General features: G+C 39.4%; 1 long non-coding RNA gene across 1 annotated transcript; it reads left to right on the plus strand.

Annotated features, from left to right (window-relative positions):
* The first annotated feature begins 1,641 nt into the window (after positions 1-1,641).
* LOC119884377 lies at positions 1,642-4,323 on the plus strand. The gene is made up of 5 exons (XR_005440988.1): positions 1,642-1,912; positions 3,150-3,239; positions 3,522-3,593; positions 3,708-3,875; positions 4,184-4,323. It is a non-coding gene; the product is annotated as an uncharacterized LOC119884377 (long non-coding RNA).
* The last annotated feature ends 4,848 nt before the right edge of the window (positions 4,324-9,171 follow it).

Consider the following 9,171-nt stretch of genomic DNA (forward strand, 5'->3'; position numbering starts at 1 on the left):
TAAAAGGATATAAATATTTGAAGAAAAGCCATGAGGAGGATTTCTCTGGGTTCTCTGTCTCAAGTATGGAGGAAGATAGTAATATAAAAAGAAAAAAGTAAAGTAAAAGTAAATTGAACACTGTTCCTAGATTAGAAAATGAGATAAAATCTGCCAGAGTTTTGTTTTTTTCTTTCTCCATCGGGGGAGGAGTTTTTTTGTTTTTTTTTTACCCCAGATGGGACCAATATCATTTTTATGTGACAAGTTTGACTTACGGGTTTCTTTTGGGGTGCCAGTGAGGTTTCTCTCCTGGCACGTAAGATTTTTTATGATTTTATACAGAATATTTTTTACCCATCGAGTGCCACAAAGGATATATATACGCTGTTATGGACCCTCACGTTGAGTATAACCAGTGAATAATAATGAAAACCACAACTCAATTATAAAATTCAACAAAGGCAATGGATGTTAATAAAAGCGTACCACAAATCAATAAACACAACTCAAATTTCCCATCAGGGTTCAGTTCAATTCAAAGCAGTTCAGTTCTCAGAGAAGAAGAAAAAATGCCCCTCAAATAAAGACTGCTCCGTTCCTCAAATCAAATGTTAATCCAACATGAAAGAGGAAAAAAAACCACACACTGCTCAAAATTTGAAGGTGGGGCGGTTGGAAGCACTTACGACCTGCTTGACTGTTAGTGGATGCTGGACCGGTTTGGTGGCGATGGTTTTGGAATATATGGATGGCTGGTTGTTTAGAGGTTATTACTGAGTTGCGGATGAAGAAGGTGCCGACGTACGGATCGTTGCTGTAGGTCAATGCGGGGGGGATGTTGGAGCGACATCTAACGTGTCGCTCCGACGCTCTCTTGCTTCCCTCAGCTCTCCTCTGTGATCAACTGCCGCTCGCTCCCAGACACACACCAAACATTTTATCACTTCCTGAACTGGGCGGGCTCTGGCGGTGCAACTGAAAGGTGCAGGCCATCACAGTTTGTTCAGTATGAATGTGCGAATGCAGCAAATTGGGAGATATTCTTTCTGTGTTTATTGCGAGAGGCTACACTCACTCCCCTCCTTTTCTCTCGACTCCTACTCCCTGACGCCCACCCACCTACAAATTTAAGCCAATGAAACAATGACGTAACTTGAAATGAATTTAAACAACAACCAACGAAGCCCGCTAATCTGTGTTTGCACTGTTTCACATCCCTTAGTACAATGGGGACCAATGGACTACTTTTCTCATTATCATTTCTCATTTTTTCTCCAAATATCATTCTGCAAATGTAAGAGAACACAGATAGATTGATCTCATTCATTTTGTGTTTGTGTCGAATATTTCTTTAAGAACATGACTTTAGATATTTACGAAAATAAATTTTATATTCTTTTATGAAAAGTTTGATATTCAATGTAAAGAAAAGCTTATATATTTGAACCTCTTTAACTGAGCCTATATGAAAAATGTTATATTCACAAATACAACATTTCAATATAAATCATACGGGCTACTTTGTTAACCTGTGAATGGTCACGTGACAATGTTAGTGTAGTTAACACATGTTAACCGGCGAACGCAAATTGAAAGACACACCTTCAACAAGCCAACATCGGTGCTCACTCGGCATCTCACTACCACTCCGCCCTCACTGGTTTCAGATGGCACTCAGTGTGGCAGACCCTTCGCATGAACATGCAGACGCAGTGGAAGAAGGTAGGGAGAGGGAGGAGCAAGCAGTTTCGGCCCTTACAGTCTTTCCACTGAGGGACACTGCTGTGTAGGCTTGTTCCATGCAGTTGGAGATTATCCACTGTGCATGCACAAAACAGAAGTGGGAAATGAGAAAACAAATAGCCTAAAGAAAACTGTAAACCAACAAAAGGATCTCCTTGTGCACAGCCAGTGTGATCGTCAGGTGCAGGTTGGTAGCAAGAACATTTAAAGTAAAACAGTGAAACAGACCACCGCATGCTGAAAAACACGTTTCACCTGTAGCCCCCTCTGATTGTTGCTCACGCAGAACAAAGATTCAGTAAAGTTTTTCAGTGTGTGGTGGTCAAATGTACCTGTTTTGCTTTCATTGTATTTTTAGAGTTTGTAATAACATAATAGTCTTTGTTGGAGCCACAATGGATGCTTTTTGTTTTTGAACACTGGTTCATTCTGAGGTATGCCACACCAAAAGAAGGCAGTGACAACTTGGTGGTGGGTCATGTCACACAATCATGTCATATGAAGACGGGGGTGGGCTCAGTATGTTTGAATCATAGGAGAGATCTAATGGTTCTTACTGCAAACTCACAACTAAGTCACACTTTTCGGTAAATATTGCACAACTGAGAACTAATGAGAATCAAGCCAAGAAAAGAAGAACAAAAGTTATGCATGTTAAGAACTCATCATTGTAGCACCTCAATCACCACGTGGCTATGTCAGTATCGGGCCAATTAGTCACTACAGTTACTAGTTAAGAACTTTTGACTATTTAATACAGATGACGTTGTTCTTCCAACTCCTCCCAAAATGACAGATGCACAGTTTGGTAGGTGGTTGTGTGAAACCAGTTTTGTCTTTGATTGGGTATCAAATATTTTGAAGTTTAGTATGCCATACCAGAACTGAAGGGTTACAACTTGAATTGAATGCCACAAAATATAAATTTCAATTGTCTTTTATGTTAATGTAAACTGTTAACGTTGCTTATGTTGACTAACCAAATATGTGTAAAGTAATTTTGAATTATTGACCTATTAACCCTTCCCAGTGTCTAAACCCTCTAAAAATGCAGAAAGAACCCAAATGGACATCCCCTCAAGCCCTCAATCTCAATCCTTGGCACACAGTGGTAGCAGGAGTTCCCCTGAGTCTCTTTCTAATGGTCGAAGTCATTTAATTTAAATATGATCAAAAGTGCAATATTGCCAATATAAATAAAGCACTGTTTTATGTTATTGTTATCATTAGATTTTATTTGGTATGGACATCTCAATTACACTGGACAAAGTGCTTTAGCCATTCCAGATGTAAAAAAAATGTTTGATGTACTGACCCAGTAAAAATAGAAATTGATCCCAAAATGATCATTCCCACTACTTTGAATTGTACTTCATTTGCAATACCTGCTGTAGAAAATTCTTTATTTTATTTTTTTAAACCAGATCATTCAGCCCTTGCCAAGAGAGTCTGTCCAGATCCCTTTCTCAGAGACAGCGTGAGGGTTCCTCAGGGTCTTCCACTCATGGACGGAGGTATTTAATTTAAATATGATCAAAATTACAATATTGTCAGTATAAATGAAGCACTGTAAAGCTGCAGTCTGAACTACACATCTTTCAGATGTAAGAAAATGTTTGGCACAGACCTCAACAAATGTCACATGAGATATATTTATATATAGATTTTTTTTTTTTAATAAAAACTGCAATGCAAAATGATCATTCCCACTAATTTGAGAATTAGACTTCAATTGCAATAATGTTCATAGCAATGTCCTTTTTAACTTATGTTTTTTTTTTAACCATATAATTTAGCCGTAGCTGAAGGAGTCTGTTCAAGTCAATTTTACAGAAACGGAGGCGGAGTTCCTCAAGGAGCAGTAAGAGGTGAGGGTGTTGTTAGGAACATATTCTGGCATATGGGAAAAAAATGCTGGAGCTCTTTAAGATACCTTTATCTGTCTTGGGTGTGCTTGTACATGACCTTTGTGGGTTGCATAGTATGCAACCCATTTTCTCCATCAGTGACACCCCAAGAACGATTATCGACCGCAGCCTTAGGCAGCCTCCTGAGAAGTCTATGAGAGCTGAAAGAGGTCCCCCAAATACAGCCAAAGCGATGTCGACGCATGCACACTCAAACAAATTGAGGAAGGATGTCTGAAAAAAGTAATTTTATTCTCTTATTTTTGCTGACAAATAATTAGGAGTCTTCCAGTGTCCCTAGCATTTGCGTGAAACAAATGAAAATAGTCTAAATACAAGTTACTTTTTAGGTGTCTTATTTTTAGTGTATGAGATTTATTTGGAATAGAAATTAGATATAGACCAGACTAGAAATTATTCTATATTCTTGGTAAAATTTTGAGTTTTTGCAGTGCATTTTTATTGGGCAAATGAAAACACTATGATTTTGTGGTGTAGAGCGTACTCACTACATTATAAAAATAATTATCAGTCGCTTCTTTTTTGGCTAGAATTCTTCAGCTCCTTGGCGAAATCAAGGATACAATTCACGCTGCTGGAACAAGTTATGAAGTGAAGCCGGCAAACACTGAAGAAGAGCTCGAAGCTTTAAAGCAGTGGTTCTCAACCTGTTTTGGGCCATCGCCCCCCTATCCATTATCTAGGTCCCTTACCGCCCCCCATCAATAAAGATGTTTGCTATTTGCCCTGAATATTGTTGATTTTTTTATTGTTACTATTGTTATTAAAAACAAGGAAAAGGTAAAAGAAAAAAAGCCACATGCAAAGTAATTATATTTATCTAATAAGTGAATGTTCCTCCCAGAAACTCTCTGAAGCCAGATACTGAAGCTGGGGGTATGGGGTCCTCCCCCAGAAGATTTTGAGCATTAAACACTTAATTTGCTGCGTTCTGGTGAAAATTTCTCCTCCAATTTCCTTTTCTGCACCAATTTATGGAGGAAATGTCTAAAAATTCAGGTGTAAGGTAACAATTCAAAATATATAATATTATATAATATAATAGAATATAATGTAGTGAGGCTCTCAGGCATTCTTATTGCTTTGAAATATTTTTCTCCTGTAGATCAACTTATTTAATATCATCCCTGCTGAGTCAACACACATGATTAAGTCTCACCTCCTCTTTTGAGTGGAAGTAACCTATTTAAATGTGTTTGTTCATCTCAGTAATAAATTAATCATTAGCCTATTTAAAGAGAATTCAGAATATTTTACTCGCTGGAAGTTTCCCCTCCGTCTAACAGACAAACCCGAATGAGACGAGGAGGCGCTCATGTCGGCGGGAAACGAAACTAACCGACACCTGTGATCAGACAGAAAGCTCAGGAACAAAAACACACACGTTAACTTCAGCTCCTCTGATAAAGCGCCGCTTACAATCCCCAACAGAGTGAGACAGGGCTTCAGTTTCTAACGTTACATTTTATAGCCTACTGAAACTACAGTATATGTCCGCTTTGGCACAAACTGTCTGCGACTCACAGCGCGAGGCGGGTCCACGTCACTCGCTGGCGTCGCAGCCAAGTTTCTTTCAGGGTGAGTCCGAGGGCAGAATATCCCTCTTAGAAATGTGGAACCACTGAGATAACGAGACGTTCACGGTGTGTTGCTCAGAGAAATAAACACTTTTCCACCAAGAAAGACAGCGTCAGTTTTCCAGAGTTTACACAGTAAACGCCATGTGGGTAAAATTTTAGAGACGATACTCCGACTTCCCGTGAAGGCAGCACGAAGCTGCACCACAAGAAAAAAATCCACAGTCTCGTCCAGTCAGTGTCAGGATGTGTGTGGTGAGGCAGGTTGGTGGACCCAAATGCAGGACTCAAGGCTGACAGGTACAGTTCAAGGGTTTTAATGCAAAACACCATTCATGAACAACAAGGAACACAGACTGAAGCAATGATAAAACAGAACTCAGATAGACAGAGGCAAAACGCAGAAGCACACAGACCGGGAGTGAACACTTAACACATAAACTAAGGTACAGGACTAAGAACTAAGATACGAGACAAGACAGATACTAAGTAACTTAAAGATGTGGATAACCACAAAACCAGACACACCTGCACAAACACACAGAGTAAACTAGACACCAGACATGACTGAAACCCAAAACACAGACAGACTACATAAAAAAACACAACACAGAAGTACAAGGACAAGGAGTAAATACTACGACATAAATACCAGACTGGGAACTAAGACATGGAACTGAAACACAGACTAAATAGTCACTACAAACCCAAACCCTCAGAAAGAAAACCCGAAAACACAGCACACAGGACAGGGACAGTGGACTAAACTGGCAGGTTTTAATGTTGCAGAACACAGTTTTTTGCAAGTAGTTTAAAGTTTAAACTCGTATTGTTGTGAATCTTAAGTGTAAGTGTGCCTTCCAAACAACAAACACCCCCCCCCCTTCCAAAATATTGGTTCCAGCGCCCCCCATCGTCCTCGGAACGCCCCCTGGGCCCCGTCGAGAAACACTACTTTAGAGAATCGCCTGGAGGACAAGAATGAGGATGCAGCACTGGTTACTACCAACTGGCTTTTGTTGCTCGCCCAAGCACATGATTATCAATGACCTTGAGAAATACTAATTTATATACTTGAAACATTGGCAATGCCACAAAAGTTGATATCTGCAGAATATTTTAATTTGAGAGGTTAGCGTTTGCTAGTAGTGATCTGTTTTATTATTTTTTTCCCTCATCAGACGCTGTCTTGAGCTCATTTGATACAACTACAACAAAAGTAGACGAATACATGGCCAAATACTTGAAATATGCACCAGAGGATGTGGCGTTTGCAGAAAGAAGTAACAAGAAGGGAAGATTTAACCAGCCATGTTCAATGTTGCTCAATGTTTGGGCCGGTTTTATAAAGGTTAAAATTCGACACGTGTAAAATTATGTTGTGTGAAATGTTGGCACACTTGCAGCCATGTAATAAAGCATGTTTCTCAGTGAAATGTTTATTAATGTTTATTCTTCCTGGTCTTGCTTTGACCAATTGGCTTCTTCCTAGTTGACTGTGTGTGTCCACAAACTTAGTGTTTATGTATCCATTTCAAGGTGTTTGGTGAACACATCAATACTTTAGTGAAAACAGTTTAACAAAATAAACTATGTTGAAAAGCAGGATTTGGATTTTTAAAATTCAATGGTTATCCAACACTGGCACCTGAGGTTGATTCAACAGTGACTCGATGTTAAAATGCCACCTGGGTTTTATTTGTTATTATTATTTTGCTTCTTTAATGCCCCACGATATTTGTAGTGACTTTAGTGCGCACATGGAAACGTTGACAGCATGACTGACAGCAGCCTCTTTAATCTTGAAAGTAAATCATTAAATAAAACACTCATACTGCAATAAAACAGAAAATAGTTAAACCACTGCAAAGAGACATGTGACCTGCGACCGGTTTCTAATAATGCAGCGCAGTGAGGATCCAGATGTTTCATAGAGGAGACAGCATCTGTCTGTTAACAGACTCCAGCCTGCTTCACTGATAAAGCACAGAGCTGCAGAGGAACATCAGCCTTCATGAGACAGTTTTTGTCCATATCCCCCCTCTGCTGTGAGTCTGCTGTTCAATCAGTCAGCTGATGCTTTTTATAATGTGCCATTCATCCGCTATTGTGATAGCAATGCGTGAAAGAGCACCTGGCTTTTAAAGGGAATGGGAGTTGACAATCTGATTGGTTTGTTGCATGTTGCTCCCAAAACATGCCACAGGCTTCACGCCACGCGCTTAAATCGATAAAATGGGGGCCTGTGACTTCTTCCTCTTCACCAGTTGTGGCACAGCGGAGGAGATATTTGATCACGGCACATTTTACAGATGGTGTTTGAACAGTTTAAATAACGGGACTCCTGGGAACTTTTTGATCGCACCTGGTTCCAAATCAAGGCACATATCATAAACAATTTATCATCAACTTATTCAACCAAGGTACAAGTTTAATAAACACAAATGTGTGTAGTCACTTACGACGACGTAGGCTAATAGGCTCCAATTATTAGAATTATTACATTACATTATTTACATTAATTAGAGTTGGTGTGCCATCGACCCTCTGCCTTAGACAGAAGCCGTTTTAATTGCAAAAGCGGTGAAACCAGAACTAAGCTTAATAATAAAATATGATCTGGTTATTTAGTCTTACTGGCTGGCATTTGACACCAAGGCTATTTTTCAAAATCACATCAGTATGGATGGATTGAGGCTAATTGTGCTAAATGGTAATCTATGACTGCAAAGGTGCAAATCCTCGTTCTCATTTGTTCAAATGTTGGCAGTCTTGAGTAAAAAACTAAGCCTAACTAGACCATATCAGGTGTGATGAGTCTTTAAACACAGCAGGATGAACTCAGTGGAGTTCTGTTTCTCCAGAGGCTCCAGGCGATCACAGCTGAGGGAGCTGCAGGGCGACACCTGCTGCTCATGTTCTGTAAATCATTCTCGTGTGCTTGCTGTTGGTTCGATGCCGTCGATCTTTATAATATTAGGAACACAGTATTTAATAAAATGAGCCTTAATCTGTGAGGCTAGACTAAATAACAGAATCACCTTTGTTTAATTCATTACATTTGAATCACCACAAACTACATGCTCCAAACTGATCAAACAGCTCAATCGCCACCTCTCATAAACTGTTATACTCTTAATCATGAAGGCGGATTTATTGCATTATGTCGCTAATAAGTGCATAATTTTGTGTAGACATTGCATCGTCTTAAGGCAAAGAGAGAGAACCACAGCAGTAATTCTTTGGTAGAACCTTAATTTTGAAGAGTAGCCTGAAGCACAGACAGAACTGATAGAGCACACTGTCCAATCAGAAGCAAAGGGTTGATGAAGTCCCACCCACCAATGAAAGGAAATATTGAGGAATGCATTTGTTTTGTCAGTAAGAATGAAAAAGGAGACACTGTGCTGAATTCAGTTGTTTGTTGTTTTTTCACTTTGTTTCTGGTTTCTGCCTGTTAATTATACCAAAAAAACAAACGTACCTTGGTCATCAGGGTCCCTGTAGAGACTTGATGGAGTTTGTGTCTGCACACGTGCGCTGTTCTGTTACTAAGAAAGTCTCAGTTATCAGAGCATCAGATTCTCTCTGCAGCTGTTTAACAAACACCTGCACATGAAGAATTACAGGTTTCTGTGTCCTGCTCAGAGGATCATTTCTACTGGCACAATACTCATTATCTGCATTTATTTTTGTTGATTCTGGTTGTGAATTCTTTATTGAATAACCCAGAATATAATGTCTTGCGATTTATTAGGCTAAAGGTTTAAGAGAAACTGAAATGACGTTACTCTAAGTCGATGCTCAGTTTTAGGCTTTCAGTTTATTTCTCTTCTGATATCCTTCAACACTAGCCTACTGCATAGGCAACATTTGATTTATGCAAGTCACATCACTCGTCACTGATCGATCACTGCGTTCCATCAGAGCAATCTGACGCT

The sequence above is a fragment of the Micropterus salmoides genome, unplaced genomic scaffold, assembly GCF_014851395.1.
Source record: "Micropterus salmoides isolate LMB-PRFRI ecotype aquatic unplaced genomic scaffold, ASM1485139v1 Ms_hic_scaffold_3401, whole genome shotgun sequence".
In the NCBI taxonomy this organism is placed as follows: Eukaryota; Metazoa; Chordata; class Actinopteri; order Centrarchiformes; family Centrarchidae; genus Micropterus; species Micropterus salmoides.